The sequence below is a fragment of the Oryctolagus cuniculus genome, chromosome 13 (assembly GCF_964237555.1).
Source record: "Oryctolagus cuniculus chromosome 13, mOryCun1.1, whole genome shotgun sequence".
NCBI classification, from domain to species: domain Eukaryota; kingdom Metazoa; phylum Chordata; class Mammalia; order Lagomorpha; family Leporidae; genus Oryctolagus; species Oryctolagus cuniculus.
Window position 1 is genome coordinate 100916004 of NC_091444.1, and position 18679 is coordinate 100934682.

At 55.6% G+C, this 18679-nt stretch overlaps 1 long non-coding RNA gene across 1 annotated transcript; it reads left to right on the forward strand.

The window, feature by feature from the left end:
• Positions 1–3909: 3909 nt before the first annotated feature.
• LOC127483595 (uncharacterized) lies at positions 3910–17662 on the forward strand. The gene is made up of 2 exons (XR_007910031.2): positions 3910–4144; positions 17317–17662. It is a non-coding gene; the product is annotated as an uncharacterized lncRNA (long non-coding RNA).
• The last annotated feature ends 1017 nt before the right edge of the window (positions 17663–18679 follow it).

Genomic DNA, 18679 nt, shown 5'->3' on the forward strand with positions numbered 1-18679 from the left:
AGAACTTACTTCATCTCCTTGTTTGCAGGATTAAATGAGTTAGCATATGCAAAGGGCTCTGGAAGATGGCTTGGCAGCCAAGAGGGGAGGCGGGATAAGGTTAGCAGTTCAAGTCACTGTGTGATGCTTCCCTTCTGCTCTGTGTGGCCGTTTGTGGTCACCAGGCACTGAATGACCGCATCACTGAACCAAACCAGCTAACCCCGTGATGTCCTGACCGCTTCCGTAGCCGCCAGGTGCTGGGTGCCGGCCTCCATCAGCTCCCGCTGACCCTTGACTGCAGTTGAACCAGCTTTGCCAAGCTATGTCTGAGGATCTGAACTTGCAAAGGAGAGAAGGAACTTTTAGCAAAAAAAGGCCTATGGAAAAAAAGTAAACATTCCTAGAGTTCCCCATCTAGCTTTGGACAAAGCACACACCCATCCAGAATGGCCCAAGGAGCACTTCCACAGACTCCTAGACATGTATGAGGCAAAGAGGATTTCTGGAAGCCCAGCCCACCAATGGTGGGATTTGCATGAAGTCCTGGGAGGGGCTGCCTGGCATGCTAGCACCTCCCACTGCCATGCTGTTGGGAGCTCCCGCCCACTGAGGGGACAAGCCGGCCCTGTTCTCTGCAGAAGAGGAGAGACTGGCCCTTCTTCACCGCCAGCCCCTTGTCAAAGCCTGGGAAACCCGGGGGAGACTGTCACTGTGAGGCGACAGTGTTCCGTGAGCTGGCCGTGGGAAGCCGTATTCTCATAGCCAGGGTTGTCACCCTAGCCTCGCCCCAACGTGACTGCTGCATAGAGAGCCCAGGGTGGCTCTGTGGCTGTGTGCCTGCAGGTACACCCCTGGGGCTCCGTGGGGCGGCAGGGGGCTGAAGCGGGGCTGGGGTTTGAGGCCCATGGAGGTGCCTCACTTGCTTTCTCCTACCAACAGGCAGCAACGATTGTGAGGCTTGGAGAGAGAAGTTACGCAGGGGCACACTGAGAACTGGCTGATGGAAGCCGTACACACGTCACCGAGCTGTTGGCCAGTGGGGCGTGTGGTTATTTGGAAGTGGGACGCTGCTATGATTTGAACGTGTTCCCCATAAGTCCGTGGGTGGGGCCCTGCTGTGGCACAGTGGGTTAGGCCACCTGTACAACGCCAGCACCCCATGTCAGAGCTGCAGTTCAAGCCCCGCTGCTCTGCTTCCGAACCAGCTCCCTGCTAATGCACCCGGGGAGGCAGCAGCAGGTGGCCTAAGGACACGGGCCCCTGCCACCCATGTGGGAGACCCAAGTGGGGTTTCTGGTTTCTGGCTTCGACGTAGCCAAGCCCTGGCTGTTGTGGGCATTTGGGGAGCGAAGTGTCCGATGGAAGACTCTCTCCTCTCTTTCTTTCTTTCATGCCCTGCCTTTCAGGTACATGCATAAGTAAATCTTCCAAAACTAAAAGTTCAGGGTTTGGAAACGTGATCCCCAAATTCATGTGTTTAGGACCTTGGAGAGATAATTCAGATCAAAGAGGATGGTGAGGAGGGCTCCTCCCTCTGTGGGATGCTCCCCTCTGTGGGATGCTCCCCCCTCTGTGGGATGCTCCTCCCTTTGTGGGATGCTGCCCCTCTGTGGGATGCTCCTCCCTGCTGTGGGATGCTCCCCTCTGTGGGATGCTCCCCCTCTGTGGGATGCTCCCCCCTCTGTGGGATGCTCCCCCCTCTGTGGGATGCTCCTCCCTGCTGTGGGATGCTCCCCTCTGTGGGATGCTTCCCTCTGTGGGATACTCCTCCCTCTGTGGGATGTTCCCCCCTCTGTGGGATGCTCCCCCCTCTGTGGGATGCTCCTCCCTGCTGTGGGATGCTCCCCTCTGTGGGATGCTCCCCTCTGTGGGATGCTCCCCCCTCTGTGGGATGCTCCCCCCTCTGTGGGATGCTCCTCCCTGCTGTGGGATGCTCCCCTCTGTGGGATGCTTCCCTCTGTGGGATACTCCTCCCTCTGTGGGATGCTCCCCTCTGTGGGATGCTCCCCCCTCTGTGGGATGCTCCTCCCTCTGTGGGATGCTCCTCCCTCTGTGGGATGCTTCCCTCTGTGGGATGCTCCCCCTCTGTGGGATGCTCCCCTCTGTGGGATGCTCCTCCCTCTGTGGGGTGCTCCCCTCTGTGGGATGCTCCTCCCTCTGTGGGATGCTCCCCCTCTGTGGGATGCTCCCCCTCTGTGGGATGCTCCTCCCTCTGTGGGGTGCTCCCCTCTGTGGGATGCTCCCCTCTGTGGGATGCTCCCCCTCTGTGGGATGCCTCCCCTCTGTGGGATGCTCCCCTCTGTGGGATGCTCCTCCCTCTGTGGGATGCTCCCCCCTCTGTGGGATGCTCTTCCCTCTGTGGGATGCTCCTCCCTGCTGTGGGATGCTCCTCCCTCTGTGGGATGCTCCCCTCTGTGGGATGCTCCCCCCTCTGTGGGATGCTCCTCCCTCTGTGGGATGCTCCCCCTCTGTGGGGTGCTCCCCTCTGTGGGATGCTTCCCCTCTGTGGGATGCTCCCCTCTGTGGGATGCTCCTCCCTCTGTGGGATGCTCCTCCCTCTGTGGGATGCTCCCCCTCTGTGGGATGCTCCTCCCTCTGTGGGATGCTCCCCCCTCTGTGGGATGCTCCCCCTCTGTGGGATGCTCCCCCCTCTGTGGGATGCTCCTCCCTCTGTGGGATGCTCCCCCTCTGTGGGATGCTCCTCCCTCTGTGGGATGCTCCCCTCTGTGGGATGCTCCCCCTCTGTGGGATGCTCCCCTCTGTGGGATGCTCCCCCCTCTGTGGGATGCTCCCCTCTGTGGGATGCTCCCCCCTCTGTGGGATGCTCCCCCTCTGTGGGATGCTCCTCCCTCTGTGGGATGCTCCCCCTCTGTGGGATGCTCCCCTCTGTGGGATGCTCCCCCTCTGTGGGATGCTCCTCCCTCTGTGGGATGCTCCCCCCTCTGTGGGATGCTCCCCCTCTGTGGGATGCTCCTCCCTCTGTGGGATGCTCCCCCTCTGTGGGATGCTCCTCCCTCTGTGGGATGCTCCCCCCTCTGTGGGATGCTCCCCTCTGTGGGATGCTCCCCCTCTGTGGGATGCTCCCCCCTCTGTGGGATGCTCCCCTCTGTGGGATGCTCCCTCTCTGTGGGATGCTCCCCCCTCTGTGGGATGCTCCCCCTCTGTGGGATGCTCCTCCCTCTGTGGGATGCTCCTCCCTCTGTGGGATGCTCCTGGCCGTGGGCTGACTCAGCAGAAGGCCCGCACCTGTAGCTGGCACCATGCTCTTAGATTTCCTGGCCTGCAGACCTTGAGCTCTGCTCTGTTCTTTATCCATTACCTGGTCTCAGGCACTTTGTGAGAGCAGCAGCAGATGAACCAAGATGGGCGTCTCAGTCAGACCCCTCAGGGAGACCCCCCCCAGGAGGAAGGCGGCTGGCGCCCACAGTGCACCCCAACCCACGTGAGGAGGCGTTTCCCACCCACGCCACGGCTGGGACCGCGCCGCCACGCACGTCTGCTCTCTGCGTGATCACCGGGCCCCGTGGGACTCAGCGCCCAGGTGAGGCCCGCCTCTCAGACATTGTGGCATCCGAGGAGGGACGACGGAAATGGGTGTCTCAGGGCAGCCATCGGTGGGCGAGGGGAGAAGGCGGGGCTTTGATGCACACAGACGCGCACACGTGTGCACATGTGCATGCACACCACGCCCAGCATTGCAATGAGCCTACGTGTGCAAATCCACACAGCCTTCTGGGGAGGGGGAAAGACCGGACACATTCGGAGAGCCTCCCCTCGTCCCTTCCATCCACTCCTGGCTGAGTGCGGGTCCTTTGTGTGTCCTGCTCTCTTTGGCTAACCGTGGACTCCTGGAGTTTCGGTCTCCCACGCAGGGCACGGATGGAGGGACAGGAAGTGAGTTGCTGGGTGCGCGTGCGCTCTGAGGATCCGGACGATGCTGGCCAGGCCCCGGCGGGCGCGCAGTGGCCCCAGGGGCAGCTGACTCTCCAAGCCTTGGCGGGCTCAGGTTCTGGGTTGGCTTCCGTGGTAACTGAGTCCACCTCCCCAGCCCTGGCGCCATCCTTAAAGGCGGAGAGAAAGCAGGCAGGCTGGCGTCAGATTGCACAGCCCCGCTGGAGGACCCTGGCTGGCTGTGTTCAGGGACTGTCTTCTTAACGGCTGGGTGAGTCCAACATTCCATGAATAGGGATGTGATCTGTGCCCGGAAGCTCCTGGGAGCTCATTTCGGGGCGGGGCGGAATAATGATTGTTTTTGCAGGAGCGACCCCGATGGTTTTTCCGTTTCCCTTTCCATCATATGTACCCAAGCCCACACTTCATTGAAAGCAGATGGCGAAAGCATCCATCGTCGGACAAGGGGAGACGCGGGGCTGTGCGCCCGCTCTCTCGCTCTCGCTCCCTCTCTCTCTCTGATCTGTCTGCCTTCTGGGCCGCCCTGGCACGGAAGGAAACCTCTGGAACCGACAGGAAACTGGATGCCTGGCACGGTGGCAACCAGGGACACAGGGCTGCTTCTGGGCTGCGCTGGGGTTGGGCTTGGAAAGAACAGGGAAGAAAGACCCAAGGGAATAGATGGAGTCGAGGTTCTGCAGGTCTCTCGTCCCAGCGTCCCGAGTGTTCCGTGTCAGGTTCTTGGCCCAGTGGCGTGCACGCGGCAGATGCCCCTGCAGGGAAAATTGGCACCGGGCCCCCAGCTGCAGAGCCCCAAGCCAGGCCCCACCCCCACTGGCCTCCGCGCTGGCTAAGGAAAAGTGCGCTCTCCCCCGTATCTCTCCCAAGAGCATCAACCCGAGCTCCCTGCTTCCAAAAAAGGCAGAGAGGGCTTGGGGCTTCCCACGCTGCCCAGCAAACTTCCAAAGCCCAGCATGAGGAGGAGGCAGCCCTGCCCAGGGCCCCAGACCCTCAGGACAATTCTGCATCGTCCCACAATCCCAGGGAGCCGACCAAGAAGACCCTTAACCGCCAGATCCTGGACTGTGCATCTTGCTTCTGCCCACACAGGAGACGCCCTGGGGACCACCGCCCCCGAAGTCACTCTCCTCGTGGCCACGCTGCACTCTGCACAGAGCTGGCCAACACCCAGCTCTGTCCAGCAGGCAGTGGAGGGACGTGCGTGGCCTCAGCACAGCTGTCTGTCTGCGAGATGAGACGGCCGAGGGGCGGGCACCGGCACCAGCCCCTGCTCTGCCTGTACCCCCTCTGAGGGTTTCTGTGTGAGGACTGGGGACTGTGGTTTCAATACGAGTTGGCTCCTGAGCTTATGCAAAATTTTTTTAAGGTTGAGTTTTCCATTTGAAAGGCAGAGAGAGAAAGAGAGAGAGAGAGAAAGAGAGAGAGAGAGAGCGCTCATTTCCCAGATAGCTCCATCAGCCTGGGCTGGGCCAGGGGGAGCTAAGGAGCCTGGAACTCCCTCTGGCTCTCCCACATGGGTGCAGGGGCCCAAGCACCTGGGCCATCATCTTCTGCTGCTTTTCCAGGCATTTGCAGGGATCGGAAGTGGAGCAGCCAGGACTCGAACTGGTGCCCTTATGGGATGCTGGCAGCTTAACCTGCTGTGTCACAGCGCCAGCCCCATCATTCAGAAGTTTAAACCCCAAAGTCACAGGTCAGTGGTTCTGAGAAGGTAGACACTGAATCTACATCTGGTGATCAGGAGGTGGGAGTGCCTTAGGCCACTGGGCATCTGCCCTCACATTATCATTCTTGGGGCCAGTAGTGTGGCATTGTGGGTAAAGCCTCTGTCAGCGCCAGCATCACCTGTGGGCACTGGTTCGTGTCCTGGCTCTTCCAATCCAGCTCCCTGCTAATGCGCCTGGGAAAGCAGCAGAAGATGGCCCAAGTGCTTGGGCCCCTACACCCACGTGGGAGACCCAGAAGAAGCTCCTGGCTTTGGCCTGCCCTAGCCCTGGCCATTGCAGCCATTCAGGGAGTAAACCAGGAGATGGAAGATTCTCTCTCTTTCTCTTGTTCTCTCTTTCTCTCTCCCTCTCTCTGTTTCTCCTCTCTCTCTGTAACTCTTTCAAATGAATAAATACATCTTAAAAAAAAATAGAGTATCACTCTTGCGGAAGAGTTGGGTATAAAAGCCCGAGTTGGACCCAGCTGCTTCCTCTGTTTCTTGGCTGACCTGTGTGGTCATCCACCCACACTCTGCCCTGGCCATCTGCCGGCCTCACCAGACACAAAGCGAACGGAGCCCACTCCAGCTTGAACTTGAGTCTCCGAAACTGTGAGTTCCGAAAACCTTTTCATATAGTGAGTTGCCTTGGGTATTTTGTTGTAGTCACAAAAAGCTGACCAGTACACCTGGCAAGGTAGGCCTTCCCAAAACTTTAAAATAAAAAAAATTATGAGTGATTGAGGTCCCCAGGGAAAAGTCCTAAGGAATGAGGGAGCCTGGGGATTACTTGGACTTGGCAGCAGAGGTGCGAGAGAGGAGTGGGGGGCCCGAGTCTGTTTGCTGTGTATTCTGAGCTCCCTCCTCACGGCTGTGAGTGCAGGGGCAGGGTTGCAGTACCAGGTCCCTGCACGGACGAGGGACACTGGCTTCTCCTCCCAAGGCTGCAATGTATCTCCAGTACCTTGGTGGAAGCCGGGAGGAGCCCCTGGGGCCAGCAGCATGGCTTCCCCTGGGGAGCGAGGGAGGCCAGGTGAGAGGAAGCAACATCAAGTCCACGAATGCATCCACCCGGAAGATGGGTGTTCTGTGGCCGCAGAAACAGGAGACCCCGAGGTTGCTGACAGATGGTGAGAAAACAAGGCCCCCAAAGCCCCCCTGGCAGTGAGAGCTGCTTCCTCCTGGGCAGGGCAGGGTTTGCCTTCCCTGCTGTCAGGTCCCAGGGTTGCTTCTGCCTTTCGGACCGTCCTGGATGGTTTTCCCTACACCAGAAAACATCCCATCCTGGGAAGACCCTGTGACTCATCGAGTTTAATCCGCCCAAGTTCAGGAAATCCAACCCAGACACCAGGGAACCCGGAGCTCCAGAGGGACGACATTGAGGGCTCAGAAGTTGAGCCACGATTTGGGGGCAGGCAGTGAAGTGGGGGAAGGAGGGCTCGAGACCCGTCCTGCCTGCTCGTGGGCGCTCAGCACGGCTGCGTTGCTGATTTACCCTGGGGGGACGGCCCCTCCCTCTTCTGCAGGCCCCCAACTTGTGCCTGCCGTTTGCATTTGATTCTTTTTTTTTGGACAGGCAGAGTGGACAGTGAGAGAGAGGGACAGAGAGAAAGGTCTTCCTTTGCCATTGGTTCACCCCCCAATGGCTGCTGCGGCTGGAGCACTGGGCTGATCCAAAGCTGGGAGCCAGGTGCTTCTCCTGGTCTCCCATGGGGCGCAGGGCCCAAGCACTTGGGCCATCCTCCACTGCACTCCCGGGCCACAGCAGAGAGCTGGCCTGGAAGAGGGGCAACCGGGACAGAATCCGGAACCCCGACCGGGACTAGAACCTGGTGTGCCGGCACCGCAGGCAGAGGATTAGCTTATTGAGTCACGGTGCTGGCTGCATTTGGTTCTGTCGGCTGTCTCGTGGATGACCCTAGCCGGGTTCCCGGCAGCTGAGCAAGCACGATGCTCACGTGGGGCACGGTCAGGTGTGCTTCTGGGCTGAATAGAACACACCTGCCCAGGGCATCCCCCTGGGGGTTAAGGAGAGCAACCTCATGGTTCCTCATCCTCCCTCCCTCTCTGAAAGCTGAGTGAAGGGGAGGACCACACCCACCTGTGCTGCCTCTGCCAGCCACGGAGAAGACAGTTTACCTTGAACTTGCAACGGGAGTTGGCAACGACTGCGTTCTGTTCTCATAGCAACCTTGACTTCGGGCCTTGAACACTCTAGACTGTTGTGTCCCAAAACGGTGGTCTTAACGCCATGTGCCACCGAGCACTTCCTGTGCTGGGTGCGTACACATTCACACACGCGTGTCAACCTAAGACCCCCGCATCCCACCTCAGGGCTCCTGGATTTCACTCCTGGCTTCCTGCCCCGTGCAGCCCCTGGGAGGCAGCGGTGAGGGTTCAAGCTCCCAGGTGAACTTCCAGCTCCTGGCTTCAGCCTGGCCCAGTCCTAGTCCTTGTAGATATTTGGGAAATGGAGCAGCATATAGAAGTTCTGTCTGTCTGTTTCTGTCTCTAAAATAAATACACAGTTAAAAACAAATTTAAAAATCAAAAACCTCCACTTGGGCTTTCACTACTCTGTGAGGTCACGGTCACTGCCCTTGTTTTCCTGATGACTTTGAGGAACAGAGAAGCTGACCTGTAGCCTGAGTGTAGACCAGCATGTGGCAGAGCCAGGAGCAGACGTGCCCCTGCCCCCAGCTCAGAGGTCAGGCGGGAACCCCAGCTGTGTCCCTACAACACACACTGGCCTCTCCCTGCACTCCAGAGCTACCTCCAGCCCGAGACGGGTGGCCCACGAGGGGGATGGGTAATGGACAGCGTCCGCCCTCGAGGTGAGCAGCTGTGCTCCGGTTGGCCTTATCCAGAAAAATCCAGGCCACAGCTCCCTGGTGTTGGGTCAGCTCTCTGGCCTTGCTGATGCTTGGGTCCGGGAACAGAGCACCCTGTTGGGCAAACACTGTTCTTCGAGAAGACGTTGGTGTGCGGGACAGAGCCTTGGGCTGGGCCAGGAGACTGGTGCCCTGTCTGGTGACCTTAGGCCACGTACCTGCTACTCTGGGCTACTCTGGGCCTCAGTTTCTCCTACAATGCTAGGACTTCCAGTCCACGTAGAAAGGAAGTCTCTCCGTGTGTGTGTGTGTGTGTGTGTGTGTGTGTGTGTGATGCAATTTCTTGCCCCAATGTTTTGTAGTTTTCATTGTGAATTTCATTGAAATCTGACTCGGTTGGGTAAACTTATTCCTACCTGTTTTACTGCCTTTGTAGCTTTTCTTTTTTTAAATATTTATTTATTTGAAAATCAGAGTTACACACAGAGGAAGGAGAGGCAGAGAGAGAGAGAGAGAGAGAGAGAGAGAGAGAGAGAGGTCCTCCATCTGCTAGTTCACTCCCCCGTTGGCTGCAATGGCCGGAGCTGTGCTGAACTGAAGCCAGGAGCCAGGAGCCTCCTCCAGGTCTCCTGTGCAGGTGCAGGGGCCCAAGTATTTGGGCCATCTTCTACTGCTTTCCCAGGCCATAGCAGAGAACCGGATAGGAAGTGGAACAGCAAGGACTCGAACTGGTGCCCATCCTATATGGGCCCCCAATCTTCATAGTGGAATTGCTTTTATGATTTCTTTCTCATCAGGTTTCTTATTGGTATAATGAAATGCTCTGCATCTTTGTCAGCTTTGTGTTCCACAACTTCACCGAGTTTGTTTATCGGTTCCAACAGTCTTTTGATGGAGCTTGTGGGATTTGCTCTGTAGAGAATTCTACCATCTGCAAACAGGGATGATTTGCCTTCCTTGTGATCTGTTTGTGTTTTATTCCTTCCTCTGGCCTCATTGCTCTGATCAAAACTCCCAGCACTGCACTGGGTGTAACAGAGGAGAGAGCAGATGCTTTGTCTTGTTATAGATCCTACAGGAAATGCTTTTGACTTTTTCTCTTTCTGTATGAGGATGGCTGGGGGTGTGTCTACCTCCTATCACACTGATGCTTGATCCGGGTTTTCACCATGCACATTTCTGAATGTCGTTTTTCTGCATCTGTTGAGGTGCCACATGATTTTATCCACGTCCTATTGATGGGACGTGCAACATTTATTGATTCGTGCATGTTGAACCATCCCTGAAGCCCAGAGATGAATCTCACTTGATTTCTTTCTTTTCTCTTTTTAAAGATTGACTTTATTTGTTTGAAAGGCAGAGTTACAGAGAGGCAGAGAGAGAGAGAGAGAGAGAGAGAGAGGTCTTCCATCTGCTGGTTCATTCCCCAGATGGCCACAATGGCCAAAGCTACACCGATCTGAAGCCAGGAGCCAGGAGCTTCTTCTGGCTCTCCCATGCGGGTGCAGGGGTCCAAGGACTTGGGCCATCTTCCACTGATTTCCCGAGCCATAGCAGAGAGCTGGATCAGAAGTGGAGCAGCTGAGACTCGAACCAGTGTCCATATGGGATGCCGGCACTGCAGGTGGCAGCCTTACCTGTTACATCACAGCACTGGCCCCTTGACTTATTTCTTGATGCACTGTAGGATTTAATAGGATTTTATTGAGAATTTCTGCATTTCCGTTCACCGGGGATATTGGTCTCCAATTTTCTCTTTTTATTGTGTCCTTGTGCTGCCTTTGGTGTCTTATAGAATGAGTTTGGAAGAATTCCCTCCTTTCCAATTTTTTTGAGACTAACTTTGGAAGAGTTGGTGTTAGGGCTTGCATAAGAATTTGCTGGAATTCAGTCACAAGGCCATCTGCTTCCAGACTTTCATTTCTGGGGAAGCTGGATGTCACTGGTTCCACCCCGTTATTCAACATCGGACTGCTCAGGGTTCGTCTGTCTTCGGTGGTGGGGACAGAGAGTCGTGCCGACCCCGGGAGCCATGCACGGTACTGCAAAAGCCTGGGAGGATGCGGTGCACACAGCGGTGGTGCTAAAAGTGCCTCCTGTGTGGCTGTGTCAGCAATGGTGCTGCTGGAGACACGCAGTGGGCGTTTTCCCCACAGCAACAGCAGCAGGTGCAGGGCGCACACCATGCAGGCGCGTGTCGTGGGTGGCCGGGCACAGAGCATGGGCCTGGGGGTGACTGGCTGACTGCAGACTGCTTGTGGCTGGGACTGAGGAGGGCTCGTAGCTTGGGGTCTGTAGCTTAGTCCCAGCAGGGGTGAGGGTGGATGGCAGGCCCCAGGAACATGGCACTGTCCCCATATCTTCCTTGGGCTATGGGAGCAGCCTGGGCTCGGGGGGGATGGGCAGAGAAAATTTGCTTCCCAGAAGCAAAGCTAACAAACAGTGAAGACTCCAACCAGCTCCCCTAACTGGGCCCCAAGTCCGTGACGTCTGTGGTACGCTCCTGTGGCCAGGGTGGCCGGTGTCTACAAGGACAGGTCCCACGTAACAGGGGTCCCCCAGGCTGGGGTGCCAGGGGTACAGTGGCCCATGCACTGCTCTCCCAGGCCACCACAGCTGAGGATAAGAAGTTATCATCCACAGTCTCTGTTTGTCCTGTCCATGTCTTCCGTGACCTCATGACCTGGATACCCGAAATACACCCGGCACTTTAATAGCTCCTTCGCCCCTGCAGCCTTGCCTGCCATGGTCAGCTGGAAAGACGGTCTTCGGCTGCAGTAGTAGTAGCTTTTTGATACCGTAACGACAACGACACCGACAGCCAACTTGCGAAGGAAAGGGCCTATACTGGCTCACGGTTTTGGGGTTCTCAGTTCAAGAACAGGTGGCTCTGTTGGTTTGGCCTATGGTGACGGCAGAATATGGCAGTCACAGAGCACGTGTGGAGGAGGGAGAGAGAGGGAGAGGGGGAGAGAGAGGGAGAGAGAGAGAGAGAGAGAGAGAGGTCTTCCATCCGATGGTTCCCTCCCCAATTGGCCACAATGGCCGGAGCTGCGCTGATCTGAAGTCAGGAGCCAGGAGCTTCTTCCAGGTCTCCCATGTGGGTGCAGGGGCCCAAGCACTTGGGCCATCTTCTGCTGCCTTCCCAGGCCATAGCAGAGAGCTGGATCGGAAGTGGAGCAGCCGGGACTCAAACCAGTGCCACTATGGGATGCCGGCCCTGCAGGCGGCGGCTTTACCTGCTTTGCTGCAGTGCTGAGAGTCTGGCAGGTAGGGCCCCAACTCCTGCCACTCCAGGAGTTCCCGGAGGTGCTGTGCCCATAGGCTTCCTTCCAGTGAGGTCCAGTGAATGCTGGTTTCGTTCTTAGGTTCCCAAAAGATCCATGCTTCTCTTACTCCACATAGACAAATCTCCAAACACAATGCCCACTACCTGATGTAACTGAAGACAGATTATAGTCTGGCAAGCACAAAAAAAAAAAAAAAAAAAAATCAAGCACGCAAACACGGATCGCATTTCTTTTCTCCAAAAACACAAGGCAGGTACCGGCTTCCTCCTGGCCTCCAGCTGCTGACTGGGCATAAATGGATTTCGTTTACATTTTTAGAAATAACAATTAGCCCGAAGTTCGTGCCGAGGGGAATGTTCCTATCTCTTAGGCTCTGTGAGGGTTTATTTTAATTCCCTCATTGTTTATGTGGAAAGTTCCAAGATCCATTGGCTTTGCTCAATCTGCAAAAAAAGCCCACTGTCTAAACAAACAGCACCTTTTCTGGCTCTGCAGGATACAGATCATTTATTTTCATATAAAAGTGACCAACCCCAGATTCTGCATTTATTCCGTATGTTGCGCCCAAGGAAGCTGGGTGACAAGCCTCGTCGGGCTTGGGAGCAGCTGTTACCGCGCCGAGGGCTGGGACCCGGGAGGCCGTGGCGCTTTGGGGAGTTCCTGCTGCCTCTCCTGAGCACCTGCCCCTCCCAGAGTCCCACGATGACCACACAGCCCAGCCAGGGACATCCACTAGTGCTTGGGTCGGGAAAGCCAAGGACTGGACTGCATAGAGAAGTAGCTCTTCACCTAAACACAAGCAAAGGCTCAGACATAATCCTGCAAGCTACAACTCCTTCTAGGAGTCGCAGTGCCCACTGCCTGGTTTCAGGTGAGCTGGAGGACTCACGTGGCCAGGATGACGTGAGTGAGAGCCTTCAAGTGCGCATGTGCGTGTTGGCGTAACCCCGTCCCCTGACCCAGGGGCAGTAGACACGCGAGTCCGGGTGGCCCCGGAAGCTTGGGCACCGAGGGAACCTGGTCTTAGCTGGTCCATACTGTGCGATGAGCAAGTCCCGAGCTCAGACATGGCAAGCGCTGAGGTTCTGTGGTCATTTTCTTTTAAAATATTTGTTTATTTGAAAGGCAGAGTTATGGAGAGGGAGAGGAGGGATCTGTCCACTGGAACTTCACCCCAGTCTCCCACATGGGCAGTACGGGTCCAGGCACTTGCGTTGTCCTCTGCTGCCTTCCAGGCTCCTTAGCAGGAAGCTGGATCAGAAGCAGAGCAGCCGGGACTGGAAGCATGCTCCCGTATGAGAGGTGGTGTCACAGTTCCAGCTTAACCGGCTTGTCACACCGCCAGCCCCCAAAATATTGAAACGCAAAAGTGATGCTTAACCTCACTCCTAAAATAAAGCGAAAAAGTACACCAAGAAGTCATGCTGGCGATAGTCTGTGCTCATCAGATGGGAGAAGGCTCAAAAGCTGTGGGCGAGGCCGGTCCTCTTCTCCAGCGTCCCTGCGAGGAGAAATGGGTGTGATTATGCAGTTAGGTTGCAAGCCTACCAAACTCAGAAATACACCCGGCTGTGACTGGACCCTGCAGAGCCTGCTCCCCCATGTGAATGCTGTGTGTCTGCGAAGCCAGAGCTGAAATGTGACATCCATGAAGATGGGGCGGGGGGTTCTGTTGGCTGTCCCATTTCCCAAGTGTTGAGCAGGCTCTCAACACTTATCTGTTGGGTTGGATAAGTGAAAGAAAAATGCAGAAGAGTCTGAATTCTGCGCTTATGTTGCAAACAAATTCCAGACTGTGAAAAATTCCACAGAGAAATGGATTCTTCAATTAATCAATGGCAGGGGATTTAAAAAAATTTTTTTAAAGCAGAGACTAGAGAGAAGAACCTATAGCAGGGGTAGGGAACCATTTTTCTTTTTAAAGGTTTATTTCTTTGAAAGTCAGTTACACAGAGAGAGAAGGAGAGGCAGAGAGACAGGTCTTCCATCCGCTGGTTCACTCCCCAAATGGCCACAACAGCCGGAGCTGCGCCGACCCGAAGCCAGGAGCCAGGAGCTTCTTCCGGGTCTCCCACGCGGGTGCAGGGGCCCAAGAACTTGGGCCATTTTCTACTGCATAGGGAACCATTTTCTATCAAGGGCCATTTGGATATGGATGACATCATTCGCGGGCCATACAAAATGATCAACTTAATAATGAGCCTGCTACAGACTGATTGAATTTCAAGTCCCACCTGCATGGCTGCTGTGGAGGGGGCCAGACCCAATGATTTCACGGGCTTCATGTGGCCCGGCTCATGGGCTGGATATTCCTCACTTCTGGAAAGGAAACTTAAAGACCTACAAGCGATTGCAACCCATAGACCTTCTGTGACTCCCAGTTCAAATAAACAAGATGTAAGGCCATGATGAGATATTTATGAGATAATTGGAAACGGGTATACTGACCACGTAATTGATGACACGAAGCAATTATTATTCATTCTCAGGGCTGGCTATTATATTTCAATCATGTCTTCAGTGTCTTCTTTTTGATGCATGGCCAGAAATATTTACAGACGAAACGCTGTGATGTCCGAGAGGGGACGGTGGGATGAGGATGAGATGGGAACATGGCGGTTCCAGTCTGGGATTCTGTCCACTGTGGTGTGCACTTCCTCCTCAGAGATCCGTGGCTTGGGGGTTTCCAGAAAGAACAAGAATGGCCGTGAGCGGCTGCATGGTTGGTGCTCCGGCAGCCTTGCCCTGATTGCTGTCAGCTGCGTGAGAGGAGCTGGACGTATTTATCTTAGAGAACATGGCTTCGGTCCACTCCCTGTTTGCTTTTCACGCGCCTTTATTTGAGAAGTGTGGTTGGAGGCCTCTGGAATTGGAAACAGCTGGGGCCTTTGAACCCCGAGTGCCTCTGCCCTGAGCCGCGATCACTCCCCTAGGCTGGCCCCGGGCTCCAGCTCCAGGGCGACCGAGGCGGTCAGGTGGTGGTCCTGCACCCTCCACCCCTGAGGCACCCTGAACCCCTACACTGCCCCTTGTAACTGCTCAGAACCTTCCAGACGCTCTGGCCATCTCTGGTGGGGACTCTGAATTCATTCATTCATTCAACAAATACATGCCAGCAGTGACCACCTACTCTCGGGGAGCTTAACTTCGAGTAGTGGGAGATACACAACAGGCAGCTACTCACCCCCTCCACAATTATCCGGGTAATTTCTGCTGGCCACCTGTACCACCAGGAACACAAAATAAGGAAGGTGTTGAGCAGACGATGGTGCTTGGGAAGCCTGCATCCCCTGTTGGAGTGCCTGAGACCCAGTCTCTCCTCTGCCTCCAATTCCCATACAAGTTCCTGCTCATGCGCCTAGGAGGCAGCAGGCGATGGCTCAAATACTGAGTTCCTGCCACGCATGTGGGGAGTCCCAGATGGAGTTCCTGGCTCCTGGCTTTGGGCCGGCCCAGCCCTGGCTACTGTGGTCCCGAACCAGTGGATGGAAGCCTTCTCTCTACCTAGCTCTCTCTGCCACTCTGCCTTCCCAGGAATAATAAGAACAAAGTATTTTGCCCAAAGATCAACCTGACAAATGAATGCCTTATTTCAGTCGGAAGACTGTTCTAATTACAGACACTAAGAAAGTGAGAGGCTGTAGGGTTAGGGTTTCACTCGGAATTTGTTTTTTTTGATGTGTGTGGGGAGGGTCTCATCTTTTGTAAAAAAACACACCCTCACAACACAGAGCGAGGGACCAGACTCCAACTCACTTCCTCCTGCTCCCTGCAGGAGTGTTGCCCAGCAGGGGACTGGGCCACAACCAAGTGTCTTTCTGAGATCCTGAGGTCACCTCTTCAGTAGCACACAGACTGCAGGCGTCGGCGTTAGACTACAAAGCGCACAGGTACTCGGGTGCTGTTTGAGCGAGACCCTGTGTACAAAGATGAGCTGGGCTCAGCTGCTGGCTCTCGGTGATACCAAGCCAAGCCCCTGGCACACGCACAGCATCGATTCTCCCCTCCGGGACTCGGCACTCGGTCACCACCCGACCCAGCCGTGTCCCTCTGCCGGCACAGCTGTGACAATCAATCCGCCTGGCTCAGGGACTCACGGAAGGGCTTTATTCTCTTTTTTTCAAAGCAGAGGAGCAGTGAAGGTGCTGACCCAAGCCCTGACCCCGGTCACACACAGCGCCTGGGTTCAAATCCCAGCTCTGGTCCCAATTCTATCTTCTTGCTAAGGCACACCTGGGGAGGCAGCAGGTGATGGCTCAAATACTTGGGTTCCATGTGGGTGACCTGGATGCAGGGGCCCAAGGACTTGGGCCATCTTCCACTGCTTTCCCAGGCCATAGCAGAGAGCTGGATCGGAAGAGGTGCAGCTGGGACTTGAACCGGCGTCCATATGGGATGCTGGCGCTTCGGGCCAGGGTGTTAACCCACTGCGCCACAGCGGCGGCCCCTAGTTTTGTCTTTCAATGGATGTCTTCAAATGGCCTCTGGAAGCCGAAGCTCCCAGGGCCCGAGTCCTGTTTAGGATTAGAGCCTAATGATAGGACAAGGAAGTTGGATGTTTATTGTCTGTGATCAGGAGAGGGGACGTTCGAGGTAGAAAGTTCTGATCAAGGCCAAGCAGAGGAAGTCATGTTGGAAGAAACAATTTGCAGTCTGATGAGGATCTTGCTTTTACCTTTGTCACGTCTCCCAAGTCTCTCCATGGGTCCCCAGGCATGTGCATCCCTGGTGTCGTGCTGGTCACCCCCCACCCCGTCCTGGGCCATGAGGAGTTAAGAGACAAGATGGAAGGGAACCAGGCAGCCCATGTCCTGGGACGCACTGAGTCCTTCATAACCGACCTCCCGCGCCCTACCCCTTCCCACCCCTGTCACTTCTCTTCCTCCTGTCCTGTCCCTTGGTGACTCTCTACCCCCTCCTTCCCCTCCCTCCTGTGCCCCTGCCCTCTCTACTCTGCATCAAGCTTTCTCCCAGGGACCTGCAGTGGCTCTGTCCTCTGCAGAATTGTCAAGGTCATCAAAAATCAGGAAGAGGAAAAAACCAGGAAAAATGCAAAAAGACAAACAAGTGAGAGAAACTAGATGATAGCAGTGCATCAGCATTGGTAGGTGGGTGTGGGCATGTGCACTCATGGCAAGTTTTTAGAAACTCTGAAGCTAGTCTGAAAATCAAAGGCTTTACAATAATAATGATGATGATACCACAATTCGTATCTCCCTCAGTTCTCTCTCCCCAAACCAGAAATCCATTTCTGTTTGTGTGAGGGTTCCCATTAGCCCTGCTCAGAGGTTCCCCCCTTCCCCAGCCCCCAGCATGGTCTGGCTGGCGCCCAGCCCTGCTGTCTGGGGTATCTCCTGTAGCCCCTGGATCTTCAGCCCCTGTCCAGCTATCAGTGACCTTTGTTCCATGGCTTTCTGAGATTTTCATGGCATCCACCCCCACCCCGTCCTCATCCCAAGGTCAGGGTCACCGTGACATCACTGACCAGCCATTTGCAGCCACCCAGCACCACTGGCCTGTGGCAGGTTGTTCCTTACCTCACACAACAGCCTGATGACTTTTTTAAAAGCAGATTATCATAAAAATATCCTTTTAGGGGCCGGTGCTGTGGTGTAGTGGGTAAAGTCGCCGTCTGCAGTGCCAGCATCCCATATGAGCGCCAGTTCAAGTCCCAGCTGCTCCACTTCCGATCCAGCTCTCTGCTGTGGCCTGGGAAAGCAGTAGAAGATAGCCCAAGTCCTTGGGTCCCTGCACCCACATGGGAGACCCAGAAGAAGCTCCTGGTTCCTGGCTTCGGATCGTCTCAGCTCCAGGCCATTGTGGCCAATTGGGGAGTGAACCAGTGGATGGAAGATTCTCTCTCTCTCTCTCTCTCTCTCTCTCTGCCTCTGCCTCTCTGTAACTCTGCCTTTAAAATAAATAAATAAATCTTTTAACAAATACATCCTTTTAAAGCAGTTTTGGGTTTGGGTGCCTCTCGTGTTTGGACTTCACGGTGGCCGCGAGTGACATGTGTCAGCGACCGGGACTCCTATGTGCCTGCCTTTTCCCTTGAGGGTCTCAACCAGAGGTTATGCGGTTAGGAGCTCAGACAAGCCCGGTTGGAAAGGAAGATTGGATTTTTGTTTAACAGAATGTCCCTGCCCCACAGGACTCATTTGTGTGTGAGAAGCCGCTGCCACTGAGCTAATTAGGAGCCATTGATCGAATGCTTAGGGTGCAAAGCCAGGCAGAAGTCTGGGGAAGGATGAAGTTTGGTTTTAACGATCGCTTCATTTATTTGAAAGACAGAGAAGGAGAGACAAAGAGAAAGAAAGAGTTTCCCTGCACTGGGTCACTCTGCAAGTGGCTGCAATGGCTGGGGCTGGGCCAGGTGGAAGCCAGGAGCCAGGAACTCCACCCAGGGACCTAACCTAAGCACTTGCGCCATCCTCCGCTGCTTTCCCAGACACATTAGCAGGGAGCTGGATTGGAAGCGGAGCAACCGGGACTCGAACTGATATCTGTATGCGATGCGGCCGTTGCAGATGGCGGCTTAGCCCACTGCGCCACGAGCAGATGAAAGTGTGGGCTCACCACTGCTCATAAAGCATTTGGAGACTGCATGGGACAGAGGCCTCAGTGGGCCTCCCACCATGCCATCCACAGCTGTGTGGAACACTCGCCTCCTACCGACTCCCGGAAGCAGGGGGAGCTGGTGGCAGGTGCTGAGGACCCCAGGAATGGTGCTGTCCGGGTGTTGCAGGTGGGCAGGCCTCTCCCCAGCTCCCTCCCTCTGCTGGGAGGGAGAGCCCCAAGATGTGGGAGAATGTGCAATGGTGCCTGCTCTGAGCTGTTTACCCAGTGAGGCCCAGGGGGCTTCTCCTTCCTCTCTGACACTCTCCAGGTCTCCTGGGAGGTGACTCGCTGTCCTGCTGTGTCCTTGGAGATAAGAGAATCCCTGACTTATCTGCATAAGA